This window comes from Trachinotus anak, unplaced genomic scaffold (genome assembly GCF_046630095.1).
Source record: "Trachinotus anak isolate AG129_WGS33_773 ecotype Australia unplaced genomic scaffold, CSIRO_AGI_Tana_v1 ptg000023l, whole genome shotgun sequence".
In the NCBI taxonomy this organism is placed as follows: domain Eukaryota; kingdom Metazoa; phylum Chordata; class Actinopteri; order Carangiformes; family Carangidae; genus Trachinotus; species Trachinotus anak.
Genome location: NW_027273874.1, coordinates 2,426,979 through 2,450,019, shown reverse-complemented (window position 1 = coordinate 2,450,019; position 23,041 = coordinate 2,426,979). Strand labels below are relative to the sequence as shown.

General features: G+C 40.2%; 2 long non-coding RNA genes across 4 annotated transcripts in view; both read left to right on the top strand.

Moving 5' to 3' along the window:
• The first annotated feature begins 13,011 nt into the window (after positions 1–13,011).
• On the top strand, positions 13,012–17,169 carry LOC139606980 (uncharacterized). Its single transcript, XR_011684750.1, has 4 exons — positions 13,012–14,619; positions 15,645–15,723; positions 15,860–15,924; positions 16,077–17,169. It is a non-coding gene; the product is annotated as an uncharacterized lncRNA (long non-coding RNA).
• Positions 17,170–19,656: 2,487 nt separating this feature from the next.
• Positions 19,657–23,041, top strand: part of LOC139607126 (uncharacterized) — an 82,456-nt gene continuing 79,071 nt past the window's right edge. Inside the window, exon 1 of one of the 3 annotated variants that reach the window (XR_011684793.1) lies at positions 19,657–20,912. This is a non-coding gene — a long non-coding RNA (uncharacterized lncRNA). Of the gene's footprint in view, positions 21,958–23,041 lie in introns of all 3 variants that reach the window. The other 2 variants (XR_011684792.1, XR_011684791.1) reach the window with 2 other exon arrangements.

The following is a 23,041-nucleotide window of genomic DNA, read 5'->3' as shown; positions in this document are numbered from 1 at the left end:
CAATGAACAGAGAGGACACCCTCTAATTCTTCCTCCAGCTTTTGCCAAGTCTGTGTTTACTATTCAAGCTCAAATTTCAAAATTCTACATCTTTGTGTGTGTGTGTTTTTCTGTGGCTGTAAGCACACACCTGCATTTTTCACAGTACACACCTGAAAATGATCACTTCTCACCCAAATCAGAACTTACTTACTGTAGCCTGTGAAGTGTAAAATGTCCTGCTGAAAAAACTGATCATTGTGTTTAGCATTTCCTTTGACTGTGCTGTGATTGGGTACCGGTTGCACCAAAAGACTGCAGCGCGCTTGAAGGATGTGTGAAAAATAGGAAAAGTGCTCTACTTTTCATGAGCTCATGAACTAGTAAGGCAGTCGAGGAATTCATGTTAGCATTGGGCCCTGCGCTGCAGAATATTTTTGAATAATCCAATGCTAGTAGAAAGCTCTCTGTATGGCTCAGTTGGTAAAGCATGACAGTAACACTCGCAGGGTTAGTGGTTTGATTCCCTCTGTGGCTGAGCGTGACAAAACTTTATGCACACATGGCAACAGGACGAGATAAAAGCAGCAACGAAATGGTATGTGTAGTGAATGCTAATCTTCACCGAAACAGAAGTAATACATTCAAGACTTTCACAGTTTGGTGTCAGTGTCTTCACTTGCACAGCAACTATAAATCAGTGTACGCATAATACAGCTATGGTCCTTGTTCAAGGTAAAATATCAGCACTATTAGTCCTGTCAAAAATACAGCTGCTACACGGTCCATTCATGTACCCCTCAGTGGAGACAGAGAAAGAGAGGGAGAGAGGTTTGAGTGGAGAGACAAAAAGCAAAAGTGCAAGAGGAGAAAAACATTAAAGGGGTGATGTGGTTGAGCAGTGATATTTCTGAAAAGTATAAGTAATGTGCAAAGGAAGAAAAGGGAAAAAAAATGAGTTGTGTGGTATAAGGGTGAAGCTGGGAAGAGGGTGTGAATGAATGATGAGAAACAAGATGAAGGATGGTCTTTTGAAAAAGAAAGACATGAATAAAAACCATTGTAAATGTCAAATTGCCTTTTTGGAGTCAAGAGCCTATTTCAAAATTTAAGCTGAGAGTGAATTATAGAAGGTGAATAGCTGAGAAGAAGAGGTCTGAGATCAGGGTGCCTTCATATTAACAGCAGGTTAATGGCAGGAAAAGACAAACAAAGAAGTCAAGAGAGCAGAGTTGCCTTGTATTGCTTCAAGTATCTCCAAACACACAGCACCCGTTTATCTTCTATTGTTTTCTTTGGTTCAGTGAATGCGACCATGTTTGTACCACGCCCTCGGAGATAAAATGTTTCCAAGGGCAGAGGCATCTAAGATCAACACGAACACCCCATACCCATAAAGATTTGAGAGGGAAGTTACTAACAAATAAATCTAAACAGTAAATTTGTATTGAATGAGCTATTTGTAAGTTGTGCTATTACTTCATACTCAACATTAGTATTAACATCTTACCAGTCTAGTACAAATGTTGTGAGTTCAGTATCAAATTTCATTTCTTTACCTGCCAAGAACTGTTTCCGGCAATGGAAAAATTCTTGGTTTGGAGCTCCTTGATCTGCTTTTCTTCATTTTTCTTCAACTGAGGTTAGCATGCTAACTAGCTAGCCCTGGTCTGGGCACCCTGTCTTGTCACTTTCCGATACCGAGTCACTGCATTGCTGCTCTAAAAAAGTAGCGCTCAGAACACATTTTAAACTCTTGTATTGTAAACACAGCAGTGACTGAAGTACTTGGCAAGACTGGTAAATAAACAGCCATTAATGCTAATATTTCACTAATATTTCTGCAAGAGCAAAACCTACAAATAGGTCCCTAAAAAGTGGTTGAAATCACAATCTGTACTTGAAAGGGGTTGCTCGCAGTGACGAACCCACAGAGAATTATCACCTGATATCATATCAATTTCTCCATTTCCACTAACACTTGTTTTCTAACCTTAACCAAGTAGTTTTAGTTTAGACTTAATAATAGCTGTGGAAAATTAGAAACCAATTATATGATTTTTTTTTTTACAGATTTTTTAAATGGTTTTGGAAAGCACTGACTTTAGTTTGGACAACTTGCAGGGTCGGATGCATCCGACCTGTGTCAGAAATACTGACACAGTAGAGGAAGACTGAGTAGAGGCTGAGGGAGTATGCACTGCATATTGAAAGACTGATAGCATGCTATGATACCAATATGCCTTAAATGAATGCAAATACAGTTTATATGTGCAGGAACATCCATTCTTAAGATTTAGTACATGTGTTTTGCTGCGTTCATAAACAATGCATTGTGCTATAATGTGTCTATGCATGCGTATCCATTTATAAGTTCTGCTATTATGTTTCTCTACGTCTGTTTATTGTTTTGAGCTTGCCCCGCTGTGAATGCTGTGTTACCGCACTTGCTCTCCATTATTCCCATAAAGCCAGCCCTTAAATCATTCAGCAAGCCTATTCAATTTCAAAAGTGAGAACCATTGAGGTAATTTAGGGGTCCATGTATCGACCCTCTTAGGATTTCTACATCCCACTTCTTTCTGCGCTTCATATCGCCGATCTGATCTGATCAGCAATAGTAACTTCACTGGAGTCCTGCATAATCTCCATTTGTTCACATTACATGTAAACATTCATGTATGAGGGAGAATTTAACATGTTTTCCTGTCACAGCATGCCTGGCACGAGATGGTTTGGCCTGATATGGAAACCATATAGTTGTCAGAAAGGTAAAACAATGCAGAAACAGCTGCAAATACTACAGAAGAGATGAAGCCCTTTAAATAAGTGGTAAAACATCTCCAACTCTACAGTCGAGTGGATATTTCCATTTCTACATGATGCTGTACTCTTTACATGGATGAAGAGACTATTTCAGTCAGTTCTGCTTTTCTGCTTCTGTCTGTGAGTATGTGAGTCTGGGTGCATATGCATGTGGCTGGTTTGATGAAAGACAAGTAATATAATGCCATCACATCATGAAGATGGCAAATTCATAACTTGGACCACTGGACTGTCAAACAGCATTTGAAATCTGACAACTGTTAAGAGGTCACACATCAGATCTTTTTCTTTTTTTCACGTTACTCTGCAGACTTTGCATCCTTAAATGCTACAACCTAATTTGTGTCACTTGGATCATCACTAATGACAACCGTAAATTCAAACATGCCTAACACTGGTGCTTTGTGCTGCAGAGGCTTTGGGATAACCAGCCTTCCCCTGTTAGCCTGGGTTTCTGCAACCCTTCTATCCACCAAAACATCCTCCCTCGTGGCATCTGCTTGCCTCACACAGCCCTCGTCTCCTTTTCAAAAATCTCCTCAGCAGCACATTGTGGCTCATTCAAAAATGGCTGAACTGTGGTCCATGATAAAATGTGGAGGAAAATGTGGCTGTCCATTAAATATTCAACACTGGCACTCGACCCTGCAGCCAGTTTGGCAGATTTTGCAAATAAACAGACTTGACTGGCTGAGATGCCACTGCAGAGCCACCTAACAATTACAGAGGTGTAACTTGACACTCTTTTCGACTTGTGATGCAGTTTTAATCCTGAAAAACAGATTTATGAAAACAAAAATCAGATTTGATAAATACAAACAGACACTCCTGTTTAAATGAGCAAAAATCAATTATCGTCAACTTTTCTACCAGTGAAACCTTTGACCCACCAGTCACTAATCCTCGTCTCTACTTCATTTGAAGCTTTTTCACAGAGCTTCAAAAATAATTAATCTATAAAACAAATACCCAATAAACAGCTCTGCAAAAAATATGAAAAAAGTGCTATTATGGAAGATAACTAATAAAAGGCAGTGTAGTTACAGCTTCTGTCCTTGTAAGAAAGGAAATGTATCAAAAAATGTCTATGCCAGACGGCAACAGGAGACAACAAAGGTGGTTTTCAAATTACGTTCACTGATTAATTGAAAGAAATTGATCGAGGATATGTTAATTTGAGATAAAATGCACAAAAAGTGGTTAGTGTGTGGATTAGTGGATATTAGCTCTGTATTGCGTGGATTTATGACAAAGCAGGTGCTGTTCTGGACAGCCCCAAACATTCAAACTTCAGCTCAGGGGAAAAATGTACAAACTTAATGGGGAATTGGTTCCAGAAACTAAAACCTGAAGTTTTTTAAAAAAAATGCAGGATATTGTGAATGGTGCTAAATATGCTGACACAATAATGAAAGCCAGCAGGCAAAGTCATTTTGAAATAACTGTGTAAAAACTGAACAGTACGCTTAACCTGTAATTAAACAGGAAAAGGCACATATTAACTTGGCCTCTGCTAGAATGTCACTCAAATATTATCAGGATTTACATAAATGAAGCATAAATGCTGCAGATTTCCAGTTTCTAATTTTGTCTTAACTTTGATAAAAATTTCAGCTCTGCTATTTCCATTATTATTTCCATCTCCATTTCACTGCCTTATTTCTCTAAGTTCATGGGTAAATGATTATTTAATGGGCATTTTGCAAGAGTGATTGCATTAATGCTGATGCAGAACCTTTGCAAAATCTGCTATAAAACTCAGAATTCAGAGTTCATACAAGTTTGATTTTTGTTTTACGCTATATATGTTGGTAATCACAAAGTAATTGTAAAAGAACACTTGTACAAAGAGGACAAGGAGGAGAAAATGACAAAACACAAAAAGCCCAGGTCTCAGCAGGGCACAGTAGCCATCTAATGTTACAAGACAGGTCAAGACAAATTACACTGAACAGGACACAAAATGATCTATCACACCCTCATACTTCTTTGAAAAGTGCCTTTCAAGAGTAATGGCCATGAAAAACATGTGTCATCTGTACCGAAACCCAGATATTAGTTACTGAGTTTAGAGGTGGGAGAGGTGTAAAAACTGTCTTCTGATTGTAGATTATGGCTCATCAATGTCACTAATTCTCAGAGTGTCCTATGGCAGAGACCAATGATTGAGGCGAAACTGGGCCACCTACAAACGTGATGGAATCAGGTTGTTTCTGTGGTGGCAGGGACTCTTCACTTTCACCTGCAGACGTGGAGAAGAAATTTTAAAATTCACCTTACTAGTTGTTTTAGTGGTGTTAAAAATATATATAAAACATTTAAACAAACAAAGAGTCAACAGCTATACAAGCAGCTAAATGCTAACATAACAACCTACTCTGTAACCGTGCTGACTGAGCTAATATGTAATAGCTCTAAATACTGCTGTTGTTGGAGAGAACATCAATATAGAGCGGAACTAGAAAACAGACTGAGGAAACACTGGGAAAAATAAATGGGGAAAAAATTAAATGCATCTAACCAACCAAGCAGCATGAGAAAAAGATAAATGAGAAGATAAAGAACAATGAGAAGAAACAGAGATAAAGAGAGTCTGAGAGGGCGAGTCTGGTGACAAAGAGGGATTGCAGCAGCGGTGGAGGAACAAAGTTTCTCCAGGAGAAGAGAAGAAAGGGAGGAAGTGACAATGAGAATGTGCGCAAGTACAAGAAATACATATATATCATTCTGAGGAACAAGAGGCAAACACAGAGAGACAGATAGGGAACTATTTAACCTGACTCAATGCTGCTTTCCGGCGAGGAGCGGTTAACATTTATCAAGCAGCACATTAGCCACTGATACTGTATGAGTCACTGAACAAGACCTCTCCAAGGACATTTTGGATATTCCTTTGTCGGTGTTTTTGCTTTGACCAACACCAGTGGCAGCCTGCTTGCATTTGTTAGCTACATTAGCAAACATAATATAAAAGAATGTCAAATGAACATCTGCAAAAACAATGACATTCCCCTCTGCTTCAGCTCTTCGAAACTAAGGTGGTGAACTCGGTATCTGCCTTACATTAGCGTGTTAGCATTGTCAGTGTGAGCCTCCTGCAGAAGCAGCTGTATAGAAAATGATAGAAAAGAATTGCTTCTGTAATTTTTCACAATTGCAACACCTGCAGGCACTTTCAGAAATGCAGATTTTTCTTCTTAACATCGTCCCAAATTTCCAATCACTTACATCAGACAATCAGACTTTCGTTAAAATAACTGATTTCTAGGTAAATTTGTACAAACTTGAATCTTTTATTGAGATTTACCTAAATGAATAAGAAGAAAGGGGTGGAAGAAAAACAATAACAGGAAAAGTGACATCAAATCTGAGGCACATAAACTGGAACAAACTGGCAGAAAAGTAAAATTGCAAAATGCAAAAGCTGGTGACCTTCATAAAATAATAACTGTGTGTTTTGTAGAGATACTGAATGATGCATTTCACATCATATTTTCCACAAATAGTTATTGTTTCTAAACTCAGAAAAACAATTAGATTTTTGTCTAGTAAACAAACCTTGCTAAGTGACCTCCTTTGAAGTTTATTTGGAGCACATTTTCAGGCATCCTGGACTTTGTGACTTTTTTTTATTTATTTTTGAATAGAACAATTCAATCAGCGATTTTTACACAGTGTAATTAGAATCATGTTTCTTGGGAGAAAGGAAGGGTCAAGTGCGTGATCTTCCAATTATGGGATGGCCTCTGCTGGTCAGACAGGTCTCTTATTACATGTTGAGACAAAATATTGTGAGCGGAAAATGCTGAGTTCTGTTTTTCTTTACGTTCGCTAGTCTCGCAGTGCCCCCTCATTCCACACACGAGGCCATGGGGATCTAATTTCGGGAGCTAAAACTGCAACTTGCAGGTAATTGTCACACATGGAATACATGCATGGGCTTGCTTATATGTACTGTTGCCCAAGGGCCCTGACTCACAGCAAAATTTGTTCATAGTTTTTCCATTATTAGCATATGTACACAAGAGAAACTGAAGCAGATAAAATTGTTAATACGCTGATCTGAGTCACCTTAAATTATTACCATGCACTCACTTAGTTGGCATTGTAAAAGTAACCTTGTAATAACAATAACAGAGACGAGCAGTAGTGAGTGACTTGCCCTGGGTTTCTCCTCTTGTGCTGCATACAGAGAGCTCTACTGTGTTGGTGCAGCTTGAAGAGAAAACCTGCAGACAATATTACAAAAACAACAAAAAAAAGTACTGTAATTCCACTGCATGTTTTTATAAAATATGTAAAATATGCTAAAAACTGAGCAGCATTCAAGCAGTAAAGCCCATTGCCCTTGTAGTGAAGATGTAACTAGTATCTATCAAAAAGTATAAGATCTCTATTAAGGAAACTAATCTTTGTAGGGAACAGTAAATGATTTCATTAACTCCAGGGGGAGGAACGAGACTGTCACAAGTGCTTCATAGAGTTAATTGAGATGGACAAAATATTTTTATTAAATTACTGTGGGTGACACATCTTCTACCTCACTATTATTACAACTTATAGTTATAACTAAAGGGAAAATGTCATGAATTAGCATAAAAAAGTCAGTTTTAAAACCTTTAAAAAATGATTCATGTTGGAACTGAAAAAGGTTTTCGACTGCAACCAAGCTCTCTCATGTCTAATGATTTCACCCGCCTTCACCTTTACACATTTCACTTTAAAGCAACGATTGTCTGTAACTGCACAGTTTTACTGTAGGAAAAAATCCTCGAATAAAAAAAAACAAACAAAAAACCTGACTAAATGTAGAAATCAACGCTGAATGCCAATGAAGACTGTGTGTACTGACATTTCAAATGTGTCATCAAAGGCTAACGCACATTACATAGAATGATTACCTTTTAGAAAAGTGACCTTTGTTGTTCCTCCTCCTCATCATCCGTGAGCTTTAAAGCAGCAATAATCTTTCAAAAAAAAAAAAAAAAGACCACTACAGATAAGTAAGTACGACTGCAGTGATAAATCACAATGAATGTGGGCGTGTCTGACATACACTGTGACTCAAAATTCGTCTTGATTTGTTGAAGTCTTACATAGCAGAGGTTCCTCCAGGAGCAATTAAAGCGCAAGTGGGCTGTGACATATTCTGATTATCTCTGACAATATCTTACTGATAGCTAACTCCAAACACTTACAATTTCACTGTTCTATTCATTAGCCTTCTTCCAAGTAGCAAAAGTATAACTTTGACTGATTCCACAATCATCCGTTGAGGCTTTGATTATGTCCTTACAAATTATGTTGTCAGCAGTTAAAACAATAATTACTAGGTTTGACTTTTATAGTTTTTTTATGCCGATGTGCTCGTGACAACCGTGGTTTGAGAGATTAAGTTTTCGGGTTGTCTGACCATCCATCCCATTCTCGTGAACACGATATCTCGGCAACACCTTGAGGGAATTTCTTAAAATTTGGTACAAACATTCAACTGGACTCAAGGATAATTGGTTACAAGTGGGTGGTCAAAGGTCAGGGCCACTGTGACCTCAAAAAACATGCTTTTGGCCTTGTTAAAGTGATATCTCTTGAATACCTTGAGCTTTCCCTTCCTGATGAGGACTTCAATGTTAAGTCCCATTCAGTTTTTTTATTGATTTGAGTCCACCCTCTTCACTTCCTCTCTCTGGATGACAACAAGGACTGGGGCCTCCTGTTTCTCTTGTAGTCCACCACATTGGTTTTGCTCCAGGTGATTGTTGTTGAACCAAGTGACAAAGCTCTCCATCAGTCCTCTGTACTCCACTGTGATAATAGTCCATAAAGTGAAGACAACATATTTCTCACTAAAAAATATTCATTGAAATTATACATGTCAATATAGAGATAAGTTAAATTTTGCCAAAAAGACACTTGTCTTCACTACATATGTGATATGAGCCTGGACAATGCATGTAAACTGCAACTGAACTGGTTGGGAGAGGCATACAAAAGCAAGGTTTTAATTCTATTTTTTTCATCCAACAATATGTTAATATCAGTCGACCTTGTAATACTAAAATGTGCAGCTGTGATGTGTAGGATACAAATTATTTTACTAATTTCAGCAGGGTTTAAGTTTCTTCATCACTAATTAACATCAAATTTGTATTCTCTATCTTCATTAAAATGCAAGCATCTCAGAAATCTTTTGAACGTTGCCAATTAGCCTATATATTTCTGCTTTAATAAAGGATTTCAGATTACTTTCACTTGTCTCGCACAGTGCCTCTGACCTATTTTTAAAGAACAGGTGGAAACTCTGTAAATTGGTTTCAAATCTTATTTTGTGATCTTTGAACCAGGGGAAATTGAAAATCGTTTGGCAAGCGGAAACATACACAGTATACACAGCACAAGATCACCTTTCTAATATTGACTTGCAGGCCCTTTTTTTTGCACACTTAGCTCAAGGCTTAAACATTCCTCCTTTTTAGATTTATTTCTGAAAAGTCCTTTAATCTTCTTCTCTTCATCTGCATCTGTTATTAAAGAGATAAATGGATTTGATATAAAATAAATGAAGAATTGCCGGGTTACTGGAAATGCATTGTGTATTCTTAAAATAAATCCAAACCTTGTTTTTCATTTTGGCTCTCCAGTAGCACTAAACCACATCACAACCTAATACAAGCTCAACACAGCTCAAAGCAATACACCTAATATACAACAGGATCACAGTTAACACTGTAAGCACTGAAAGAGAGTTCATTTCGTCGACTGACATTTCCAAACTCTCCTTTAGAGGGGCCCAATTTTCACAGCGATAAGTAGACAACTATAACCCAACATGTGGGCCCAGACTTCCTGAGCTGTAATGAGTTTAAGTCCTTCTGTCTGGTTGTTTGATAGCAGTGTTACCCACACTCACTTACCCTTTCTCTTAGGCACTGCAGGGCCTCAGGGACTCAGCTCTTTCTGTGTGTTTACCAATTCGAACAACATACTGGGACTCTTGGGGCGTCTCTTGGAAATTACATTGTATAAGGTCCCCAAGACTATTTAGCTGGTTGGGTGGTAATAATTGCAGGGCAGGAAAAATCAGAAGTCCAACTTTCTAGACACCGTATGTGTAATGTTGTTGGATGGAAATTCGTGGTATAAGACAGGCTCGAACCTCAGGTACACCCAATTGTACACAATGTTGTATTACAGTGTTCAAAATGGGAATCTTATGATGAATTATTCCATTAAACCTGCACAGTTTGGCCACTTGAGGGTGTGTTTAAAGTTTAATTAATAATCTGATTCATGGAAGAACAACAAAACTAAAAGAAAGTGACTTCACTATCAAGATTTGGGTAGGATTTATTTAGACTGTATAGCAACATGTTTAACCTGCATTACTTTTTAGGCCAGTTAGGGACAGCAAACACAACACAACATATAACATATCATCATCAAGTTGATTTTGCGATCTTGTTAGCAGAGAAAGCTAATGTTTTAGCAAACAATTGATTTACTCATTTTGGCAGACTGACATTAACATGTTTTAGAGTGGTGTTTCTGGCCATGTCGGTCACTTTCCTTTTAGCTCTGTTCTGTCATGTCAGCTATATTCTGGCTCTCAAGCAGGTAAATACTGCTCTATATGTTACCAAGCCAGTTGCTAACTTTGTTTGGTATTGGGCAGGTAGCGTACAGCTGGTTTATCTGATTTTTTTCACTGAATAAAAACTGCAACACCGTTGCTATGAGAGCAGTGACCCATTAAAGGAAAACTGCAAGTTGAAAAACCAAAACACTGAGCTGAAAGACTGTAAAACGCTGAGTCAGGTGATAATTCTCTGTGGGTTCATCCCTATGAGCAACCCCCTCTCAGATACAAGTAGTCGTTTCATTCATTGTTTATATTAAAAAAAAAAAAAAAAAAAGAAGATTATAGCAGCTTTAATGTGGAATTTTGAGTTTACACACATTATATGTTACCACTTACAAAGCCGCAGACTTATAAGAAGCACTGACCTGACACTCTGTGTTTGTAAGGCTCAATACGTTTTTCACACCCTACTGTAGACAGTTGAATGGCCAACTTAATCTTTGGACTCGACCACATTTCCTCACATGAAATGCCAAACGTCTGTCTATTTGACCTATCTCCCCGCACTGAAGAATACAATGACTGACTGACTGCAGGAGCCAAAGGTAAAGAAAGAGTGTCAGGAGAGGGAGGGCAGAGGCTGACGGAGCGAAAGGCCATTATTAGACTCATTCTGCATTTTTGGTAGGGAGCGACTCTGGAAATTGGAATTGTGCGACCTGCCGGCAACCGATAGGAGCCCTTTCCGTGAAATAAATAAACCAAAAATAAATAGATAACTGGGGTTATTTTTAAATTAAAACAATCAATCAAAGGGAGGGGGAGAGAAAAAAAAAAGGCAGGCAGAGTGTGCTGAGACTGCCCATTAAGTCGGTGGTGAGGTTGTTATTTCCGCACCTGTGGAAGGGCACAGCTCAGGCATGTGTGAGCAAAGCTGAATATGACTGCAGTCAGATATACTGGACACTAACCATTATCTGCTACCAGCACATACACAGTGCATGAGCTGTTGGGAGGCTCTTTTAATCTGGATGCAGTAAATGTCTCCACTCACTGTGACATGACATGGTGAGGACATACACCATGAATTATGCACAGCATCTCAAATCTGTTCAGCCTTAGTTTTATCCTTTACCTAACTGAACTTATGAGATTCCTTGTCATATACTTACTCACTTGCGGTATATGTAGCCATTTTCCAATAAGCAGCACAACATTGATGCAAGAATTGACGCTGGATTTTAAATAAGCTTTACTGGAATACCTTTAAGCTCCCCTCTGCGGAGAATCTGTAATACAGACAGGCTGAAGGGTGGTGGGATCAATTTTACCAGATAAAGCTGCATCTACTTTGCTTTAATGGAGTCCCATGTGTGACCTTATCACCCTGTCACACATTCACCATAACAAGGCGGTTGATGTTATTGTAAACAACTGATATTGTTAGTCCCCTCAGCCTCCTGTCCTCTCCATTCAGCGCAGGCCTAATTAAGGCTGGGTTTAGATGGTGGCATTTGGGTTTGTGTGGGCTGTACGATGCTTTCTGGTAAATGACCACATCAACGTGATGATTCCTCTCTCTGTCTTACTCCCCTCTCACCCTCCTCCTCCTCCTCCTCCTTCTTCCTCTCTAGACTCTGTTTCTTTCTATTTCCCACTATGGCTGTGATTCAGCCAGTGATCCATGCAGATGTGAGGCGCCTCCATGCTGCGGCCTGTCTAATTGTTATCATATTTTGTCATCTGTGGCCTGTTATTTTAGCCAGCGGTTAGGGACGCATATAAATACCCTCTGACGTTTATTGAATGTCAAAGGCCACTGGGCGGCTGATTGATTTTGACCCCTTTTCAGTGATGTCAGAATGTGATTTGTTGCCACATCATGGCAATCTTAAAAAGCTATTTTCCCCGCCAGTGGAAATACTAACTATCACTCTGAGAGGAAAGCGAGACTCGGATAACTCTGGAATTAAGATTAATGGGCATTTTCGGAAGCCTGCCAGAGACTATGAAGATTTTTTTTTTGGATACATTTAAAATAGAAAAGGGAATGTCACAGATGGCAATAATTAATAGATTTGGAGAAAGGGCAAGGCCTTTGTATTTTCAAAGGTGTGTGTTCAAGCATATAATAATGGGGAGCTGGGCCTTGCAGCACATAAAATAATAGTCCTGTGGATTAATATACAGATTTGTGCTATATTTTTCCATGTGTGCTTTCCTATTCAAAATTAAGATATTGAAAAGTTCAAATGAGTGGCATTAATATTTTAATTTCCACCTTTCACACATTGTTATAATAGAGGTCTATACAAATAACTTGAGCCACAAATATCAATGTTACATAACTAGTCTGCATTGAAAAAAAAAAGTTACACTTTACCTTGTACAGTTTTTTTTTCAGGCCCTGCTTGTTAGTGTGGGTGTGAAGTATATGACACGGCATAATGCAAAACTTTTGCAATATTCTAACTGTCTGTTAAGTATTTTAGTTTATTGGATCAAGGCTTGTGTAGGGAGGGTCAGTTACATTATAAAGGGGACAGGTCTGACTTGCTATTATCCACCAATACAACACAACTAATGCTGTTAACTAGTTGCTCCTGCAGATTTTAAAACTGGGCCAAGTTTCCACCAGATCAGCTGTTGTCTGACGTTCAGTTTGAGGGATGTCACTGAAACTGAGTTGATACAGTCGACTATCAAGCTGTTGGACAGTTGGATGGATTTCTGGCATGTCAGAAACTTTAGATAACTGTTAGCGTGAGAAGCTCATATTTCCCACATGGCTGCTCAAGCGATTCATTACTAACTGTGTTAAACTTGTATTTTACATGTTGTGACAAGCTATTCTTGACTCAGGCTCTGCTGTCACATAAATACAACTGAATTTCACTCTAAAACAGCAGGATTTTTCTTTTTGATTTACATTTGAAGGAGAATTAATGTTGCTTTTTTGGTCAACATTTTTGAGTGTTTAGCTACAGTGTTTGAATAATAATAATAATAATAATAATAATAATAATAATAATAATAATTAATTTGACAATGGATAATGGACGTGCAGGGAGGCAAATTAAAACATACAGTATTAACACAACGAGAGAGTTGAAGTGAAGATCTCTGCTATGCTGATGATATTTTTGTTGTAGTGGACTGTGCAACAGTTTGGAGCTTTTCGTATTCCTGCTTTTACACATTACATAAAACCTGAACCTGCTGGGTGTCTTCAGATGGAGGACGCCTACCAGATAGAGAGGGACTGACCTTGTATAGATGGATGTAATGTTACTTGGATGCAAGGGCAAGTTAGATCAATGTTGAAGTCTCCTTTGGCAGAACCTGGACTTTTCCCGGTGGGCCACTACGCAAACTGGGGCCAGTTACAGAGATATCCTGTTTACGAGAATGGGACGAACGGACGACCTGAAAACAATATGCCTCTGGCTCTTGGCTGTCGCCGGAGCAGAGGTATAAAAATCCAAACACTTCAGACAGCTGTGCAACTCTGCAGACAGCAGAGCAGCAGAGTGGGTTCAGGACTACAGCTCCCAGCCCATCTCCCAGTGAGTCCAATACAAATACCAGTAGGCAGAGAACAACAGGAAGCTAGTCAGAGTTTATTTAGCAGGATATCTTTGCTTTGTTTGCTGCTGCGGTTTCATTAAATCTGATATGCTAATTAAAGCACTCAAATGAAGGAGGAAAAAGCCACTAAAGTTAAATGTTGTCTATTGCTGTATTTAATACTGTTTTGTTCACATGAATCTTAACTCACACCCTCTATAACCTAGTCCACTAACTTCTAGTTATAGAGGGCGGAAAGTGAAATATAATATAATAAAATGCTAATTGTACAGCAGTAAAGAAGTGATTTTCTAGATACTAGATAGATACTCAGCTCTCAGCAGAAAGGTCTGTCAGGACTTTGGACAGCTTTGTTTCTTCAACTTTGTTTCCGTTCAGCTTCTTGCCTTTGAAAATACCATTAAGGCCAATCAATTGTGCAGCACGGTGGCAAGCATAAGACACCACAAACTCAGGCAAGCTATTACCTGCTCATCCACCCACGTTGTCTGTCTTATCACTTCTTCCTGAGGACGGCGATAAGAGGGGGAGACCAAATGACATTTTAGAATACAGATTAATGAGCACAGGAGTGTCGAAAGAAGTGAGGACACGCGACAGAGGTCAAGCATGTAATGACTGACCTTAAATTCAGTGGTATCCAAAAGGTAAAGCTGTGTATGTGTGTGTGTGTGTGTGTGTGTGTGGGGGGGGGGGGGCAGTTATTATAAAAAGCCTTCAAAGTTTATTTACCATCCCCCATGTTTTCAGTAAGCATCGTATGGAAGTAATTTCCTGCCAAAACTTGTTTTTTTTACTTGTTTGTTAAGAAATTAGCTCATTCAATATGAGCCAATCAGATCTGGTAGGTCTTCTGGCTCAAGTCCTCTAATTGCTCTGAGAGTTAAAACAAATGTTGGTGAAGGCGCTTTTGGTTTTTATGGCCCCAGCTGCCGAAATAAATCACTATATTGCATTAGATGTGTTTGAAATCAGACTGACTAACCATCCTGTTTTCCATTGTATTATTTTTATTTCTCAGCCGCCGAACGTTGTTTCTTCACGGGAGTGGGTGGTGGTGATTGGTGCTTGACATGAGCTTGAGTCATCATTGAGTTTACAAGACAACTGGTTATAATAGGCCCTCTGTGCAGCGCTAAGTCTGCAGGGCAGATTGGAAGCTATAGTGAGCTGCTATCAGAAGGTGACGAGATGGGTTGGGGCTAGCTGGTTAGCATGCTAACTTTTGTAGAGGAAAAAACATGTTGGAGACAAGAGTTAACAGAGAGCTCTTGCTGAGTAAAGGAATTAAGTTTGATGCTGAACTCACAATGTCAGCAAAACATTGTTAATGCTAATGCTGGCTATGTAGCAAAAAGCATAACTTACAAATAGCCTCCTTTAAAGTGTCCCCTAGGCAAAGTTAGAACACCTACCAACGTGTATAGAAGAACTCATTGCTGTTTTGAAGACAATGCCAGACTCCTGAGTTGCCTGTGCAAAATAAACACATAAATAAATAAAAACTGCCTGGTTCTCATTTCACATGGGGCAAGATGGCAACCAGAAATGATCAAGGTTATAGGACAGGGAAGAGGACAGAACTCCAAGAGAATCAGCCATAATCGGCAACTTTTCATTTAAGATCATTTTTGAGATGGCTGTCAGCTGTGATGAAGGCTTTCTGTTTCAGCTTTGAGTGAACAGAATCAGCCCTTCACCCATCACCACAAACTCAGATGACACGGCCGTACCCTCACTACTCAGTGACAGTAAGTCTGTTACAACCTATCAACACTGCATTTCTCATTTCACACATTTGTGCACTGACAACTACCTTCAGCTGAACATGGACAAAACAAAAGGTGTTTGCTGGACACGCTGAGGTCTCTGACTTTCCATCTACAGGCAGCAGCAGTCGACGTGGGCCTCAGGTACACCAGCCCTGTAAATGCTCACATCGCCTGGAAGGGGTATGAAATCACAGTCACAGACATTTTAATTCTTAGGCTGTAGAGATGCCCCATGTATGTCCATGACCATGTATATGAAAATTTAATACGTCCATTTGTGATATAAAGCCTACTGTGATTGTGTTCATCGGAATTGTCCCTTTATTCTGCAGATGTGGTATCCAATCAATACGGGAGGAGGACTACATCAACCTCTCCATGGGCCTTGTGCCTGGAGGCTCAGTGAGCCACTCTCTGCAGGAGTAACTGAAAATAAGTGTCAAATATTTACTTTGAGTTTAGGGTGATTTCAACACTCACCATCCTCACACTTAGGTAAAAATGGCTGTTTGTGTCATCCATGAACAGATTTAAGCTTAAACCTGCTTCTTCTCTCTGTTTTCTGCTGCAGAAGGGCCAGTTGTATCAGTATCAGAGTGAGTGTGGAGCTGAGGAGTCAGGTTCCTTCTTTACTCTGCCAAAGCGAGTAACATAGCCCCCATCATAAATGGCCTAAAATCTGACAACAGTGGAGTCTGGCGTCTTCCTCTGTCAAATCTGTGATCTAACCCTCTTCTTATCTTTGCCTCCTCCTTTTTTTGTCAACAATAAATGCATTTCCATTAACCTGCATCATGCGCAATTTCAAGTTGCAAACTTAAAAAGGAGTGATGGAAACATCGCAATTTTTGTCAAAAACTCTCAAATACAGCAAAAGAATGTATACGCTTGCACGAATAGACAGGTTAGTTTGACTGATAACCTTTATCTTATTCACGATGTGCTCAGGTAGAGCTTGTGTTTGGAAAGAAAACCTGCCTGACACCTGATTACCTGACACCATGATACTGGTCGTGTATTGTCTGCTGGTGACAACGCCTGCAAAGAGCTTCTTTTGGGTAGCTTTTGTCATACCCTGATGGCTTAGTTATTTGTACTTTGCCAAATCCTTTTTTTTATTATGCTTTTTGCAGTGCATTAATTAAGATTAATACCCGACCACCCCCTACACTCATTTGAGAATAAAGTGGGATGGAAAGGTGGCTGGTGTTACTCTATGCTATCATAGCTCAGTAGTGTCTGTCTTTGGCTTACTCATACAGAGAGATGAATTCCCATGTCTGTGCTGTTGCCTGTGTTTTATCTCCAAGTCTGTGTCTGCCTGGCTGCGGCTGATTGTGGCCTAAGCAGTAATAAAAATAAAAAGTAGATTTTCATGAGTAATATTCAGATTTAATATTCTTCTCCAAACTTGTGCCTGAATGATTGTTTCTTTAGATAGTTGGCTCTAGAGGAAAGCGCTGCTTTTATAGCTCCAGAAAAACAGGCCCAGCCTCCACCTCTACCCAGTGTAGGTAGATGCGGGAGCCTTCTCTAGGGTACACAGGAAGACGAGAGGCGGCCCAGTTGTGCTTGGGAGTCTGCTCCTTCTTCTAACTGTAATAAGACAGAAACTCTTATACTCTGTAGAGCAGGATGAAAATAGACACATGCAAGACAGGAACACTTTAATCTTTTCCTCTCTCCCTCTTCCCTCACTCTTTCTGCCACTGTCACACAGCCGAACAATGTCTTGGGGTATAGGGGTATGGGATTTGAAAACCTATATCTGCTCTGCGAGACAGAACTGGATCCCGCTCTTCTTTTGTGTTTCTCTGCAGTCATAAATTTTGCATGTGGGAGCGGAGGGAGCGCTGCTTACTGAGCCAGCCTCAGCAGGCTGCGTGCTGTGCCAGGAGAGGACGGCTGGGGCTGCTATTAAATAGCACCACAGTGGTTCTCGGTCTGCTCTGGGGGAAGAAGGCATTTCTGTGGGAGGCGATTGGTGTGCGGCAAGGAGAGTGACCACATCTGTTCAGCACAGCGGCCGCTGGAGGTGCAAGCCAAAGCCTTGTTTGGTATTCAAAGCAGCAGGCTTTAATGCATTGATCCATGAAGGGACGGGCTACACAGACAGAGTAGCACATGACTATAAATCCACAGCCAGCAAGCTATTAGGTGGTAATAACACTGACCAAAGAGGTGCATATGTGTACATACAAAGAAGCTCCACGCAGGATGTGTGTGTTTGTATTCTTAGCCTTAAACATGGGGACAAACACGACTGCAGCCTGCTACTGCATGTGTGTTTGGATCCGACTGCACACACACACACTGAGGAGCCAGGGGATAAGGGTGTCTCTTGTTTTGATGGCGGGGGGCTCTCATTTGTGCTGCTGTAAAATTAAATGTGTGTGTGCAAGTATGTGTGTGTGTGTGTGTGTGTGTGTTAAAGATTCATGAGAGAAACTGCCTTACACTGCTTTCTCTGCTGGTTCCAACTGACACCCCTCCCACACAATCTCTCTGTTTGCTACTACCTCACTCACACTGCCCACAATCAAAGCTCTTCCCTCTTCCTTACACATGCGCGTACACACACACACACACACACACACACACACACACACAAACACACACACGTTTGCACCCAACCACCTTTCAAAAACAGAAGAAAGACGAGAGAGGGAGAGGGGAGAGAAGGAGGTCATAATATTCTGTGTGATCCCGCCTTCACATCTTTGCCCTCCCTTCCTCCAGCTTCCCACGGGATCATGGGAAATAAATGACAGGCCTTCCCTTTGCAATAGTTTACACATGATCGAAGGCGATGTCAACCCCTCAGCTGGTGAGGGGAGAGTTCGGCGATCCATGGATGTGCCAGGCTGGCTGTCTTAGTTTATGAGGGTTATGCTAGAAAAAATGCCCCATTTTTTTGGCCACAAATTACCTCCCGGCTCCCCTCTCCTCCCACCCAAGCCGGCCTGGCTGGATTTATTACACCCAAGTAGCACCTGACACCGAGGATTTACTTGGGGGCTCAGTGTCCCTCTTTGGCTTGGTTGAAAAAAGGTCCGAGTGTAATTGTGTGTGTGAAGAAAGATGTACAGCAGAAGAGAAAGAAGATGAAAGCACACGTGGAGCTGTAAGTTTTAAGATAATAAACAGTCCAATCACGCACTTACTTGTATTTACAAGCAGGACTCGTGGTGTTCTTGTGCTGACATCATTTTTCAAACACTTTTTGCAAAGCAGCTAGAAACGGATGGAGGTGCAGACAATAATAAATAAGATACTTAAAGTCTAACTTTACTGTAACAAGGCTGTGCGAATGTGAGGAGAATAAGTTGTGGTTACGCCTGCAGCAGTTCATACAACATATTAATCAGCCAATCAACAAGCACAAAACTAACTGTGTGATGCATATGAATTTGCATAGATGGGTCATATTTCTCTTATAACCTCCTCATTCCATAGAGTCTGATGTATGGTGGCTGTTGCAGCTAATGATGCTTGTTGCTATGGACACCACTCAACATAATATAGAAGAAGCTTATTTAAGTTACCACCACTGACAGATGCAGACTCCGTGCATAATGTTTGAATCATAAACTGAGCACTGCTGGATGGGAGTGGACGGGTCAGATGTGGGTTGATGTTCAGCCTCTACTTGAAACGCTGTTATGATCTATCCTTAAACCTGCATTAACAGATTGATTATTTCGTGGCCACAACACAACAAGCTGTGGACTCAGTGACATTTTGCCCCATAATATGGCAAACACGTGAGGAAACAATTAACAGTTTACACACAAAGCAGGAAATATAGGCAATATCAAAATTAAGTTGGAGTTGCGATTTTGTCCATCTGATGAATTAATTCAACTCCGCTATTTACTTTGGACACCGGGCTGCTAGTCTTTATTCATCATAGCTTTAGCACTAAGAACACCTACCTGTTGATGAGAGCAGTGAGAGTGAACCAAAATTGTAAAGCTTGGGTTAAAACAATGAGCAGAAAGATGTTAAACCACGCCAGAGAGCTGAGGGGAACTGCAGAGGCGGGTGATGAAACTCTAAGCTTTGTCTGTTGTCGTCTCTGAGATGAAGCACAGAACACAACCATAGTATAATCACAATTGAGTTTAACTGAATTTAAAATCGACATCTTCTGCATCTTAAATCCTTGGTGTGGCATTTTCTCAGGTGGCAGGTGTAAATTTATGTCTGGACCCACATTCCTCACATTTCCATGTGATAAATTGCACAGGCGAAAACATGACTTTCCAATTTTTCCTCCAATTTCCAAGGACAATGGGGGCGTGTATATAATAAATGCTCAGCAAGAGGTAATTTGCAGTGACCTGACTGGCATGTTGTGCATCGCAGCAATCAGACATCACACACACACACACACACACACACACACACACACGTACCACGGACAAAAAGGTGATGATCCCACACTAGTCTGTGTGGTATCTTCTCCATTGCCAGCAGACAGGCTCTGCACCATTGCTTTTTGTCATGCACACTGAACCTCTTTGTCTTCCTCGACGCCCCACACACTGCCCCGCTCCTCTGGACGCATCTAAAGGCTACAGTACATCTGTCTCACCCTCTCTTTCTGTCAGATTTCCATACACATATGAAAATTCTCATGGTGTTACTCTGGTCAACCGGTAAGTCCAGGTGTTACCTCGGTGTTTATTGAGTCGCAGCTTGGCAAAAACAGAAAGGAGGACATGTTGAATTAAAAAAAAATGTTTATATGTTTTGGAGCTTATGATCTATGTTTATAATGTGTAAGCACTTTTGTTCTTTTGTCAAGCGTATAGAAGAGACACTCATCCATGCTGAGGTTACGGGAGGTGCTGACAAATGGATAAAAGCACTAATGGAAAAGGGGGAAAAAAATGAGAGCTGAACTTCATTGCTCCCAGTATGTTTATTAAAACTCTTCTTTCACTCCACGAACGCACTGGGAGTAGCGAAGTCTGTGTGACACAGCTGCAGCTGTCGCTTTCTTTCAGCCCCTGAAACTATGCTACCTTCAATCAAATGGCACAAAAGCAGACAGTAAAAAGGATAAAGTCAGAGATGGAAATCCATTCTCCATTCACTATGCACAGCCTGCAGACAGGGGAGGTGCTTGACTTCAGTTCAAGGGTTCTCTGCAGAGACGGCTTGTGAGTAGTTGCTCCATTTTTCCATCCATAGTCCTCATCTTTCTATTAGGAGTCTAACAATTTATTAAGATTAGATGAAACTTTAATGATCCCTGTCGGGAAAATGGGTCGTTGCATTTGCAAAAAGTAGAGAGACTAGAGACCAAGCTGAATGTTACACAAGAAAAGGAGCATATTGAAAATAATCGAACAAATAGAACGTTCAACTTAAGAGACTGTGTTTGATTACCGCGTATGAGCAGAAACCTGTGGCATTAGACAACTGAATTTAAATGATGTGCAATGAGATGAGGAGTGATTCTCAAAGATACATAATTTTGAAAGAAAAATGTCAGTTTCTAGTTACATTTACATGCTGGAAATTCAGTTTCTACCCTTTTTATGTTAGGATAACTTACAATTAAGAACAATAACTTTTTTATTAGTTCATTCTTTCATCAGTTCATGTATTAAGTCCTACCTTTGCAGAATCCTTGCAGAGTGGCTCAAGAGAAACAAAATATTGTATTTATTGTATGTTTCTCAAACAAACAAACAAAAAAAACGACAACACAAAATTAAAATGCCTCAGCTGTAATCAGTTGCATTATTTGTGCCACCACAGCAATAGGAGGTAATTACAAAATGTATGATTTCTTTCTTTTTTCTATGTTTTAATAAGCCAGCTGCTACATGTTATGAGACCTTGTCCTGGACACAAGCAGTCTGTAGTGAAGGATTTCTTTTGCACTCAGACGGATGACAAAGTACAGGGAAATGCAGATACTCCCATACAGAGCAGAATGGGTCACTGATCGATACTGACTGAAGGTGTGAATCATCAGCCTTGGCCTTCACATTCACAAGATCTCAATCAACACCTTCTGTATGTGAGATCCATCTATCATCAAAGCACTGAATGAGGGAATATCTTAAGAAGAACCTTCTCCTGTAGAGTATTCATGCCAAGAAGGACTGAAGCTTTTCTGACGGCTCATGGTGTCTCCTCCGTAGATTTAACATCCAGCCACCATCTCTCAATCTTTTCCACAGTGGTATCTGCATTGTAAGTTCACCTTGATTGTGAAATCTACGTCAAGCACTTCTCTATAGCTGTAAGTTTGTTGGATATTCTTTGTACATACACTGTCTGCAGGAAGTTACATATAAGCATAAGCGTGGTTTCAGTTGAAAGGGGCTATTCGTAGGTTTTCTCTGCCGCCGAATGTTGTTTCTTGCTGGGAGCTGGTGGTGGTGATTGTCACTTCGGGGAGCTTTTGTGCGTAGGGTTTGTTGTCCCTATAATAGTAGAGGTTGTAAACAACACTATGTATTAAGGGCAGATTGGAAGCTACAGTGACAGAAAGTGACGAGACGTACCGGGGCTAGCTGGTTAGGCCAGCCAGCCAAAACAGACAAAGACCTGTTAATGTCATATTAACATCACACCTGCAACATTACATGATATGACACCTTTCACTCAAGTTGTATTTGTCCACTCTGAATCTGAATATGTCACAGACATGAAAAAAATATGAATATATTTTTAACCACTGGCAGGGAGTGTGTTCCTGGTGTTAGCACGCTAACTGTAGCAGAAGAGGAGATGTGATAGAGACGAGTAAACATTGGTATTGCTTTCCACCCCTGGAAACAGCTCTTGACGAGTAAAGAAATGAAGTTTAGATGGTATGCTAACTGAAAACAAGCTGGCCAGCTGGGATATTTTGGCACTTATCAGCCACAGTTTTTTTTCCACACAGTCATTTTGTTCTCTGAATTCGCAGCTTGGTCAATTGGTTGGTATAATGGTTTATTCGAAAGATACGCGTACCGTAAACTACTTTGTCAAAGCACTGTCAAGGCGGGTTTGCTCTTGGAAAATGGCCCAATATCTTTAAAGTTCACCAAAGCTGATGAGAAAAAAAGGTGAATAAATCCACTGATCAAGGGAGATTGATTTTGTCTTAAATTCTGGTGTGACCAGGCCTCAATGATGGGAAAAGTTGTAAAACTTTATCTGTACGGAGATGAAATATAATGAAAAGCAAAAAGATCTGAGTTAAGTAAAGCCATGGATACATACGATACTGGTCATCTATCATATCCGTGTATTAATCTGCACCCATCTGTCCCTCTATCACCCCCTG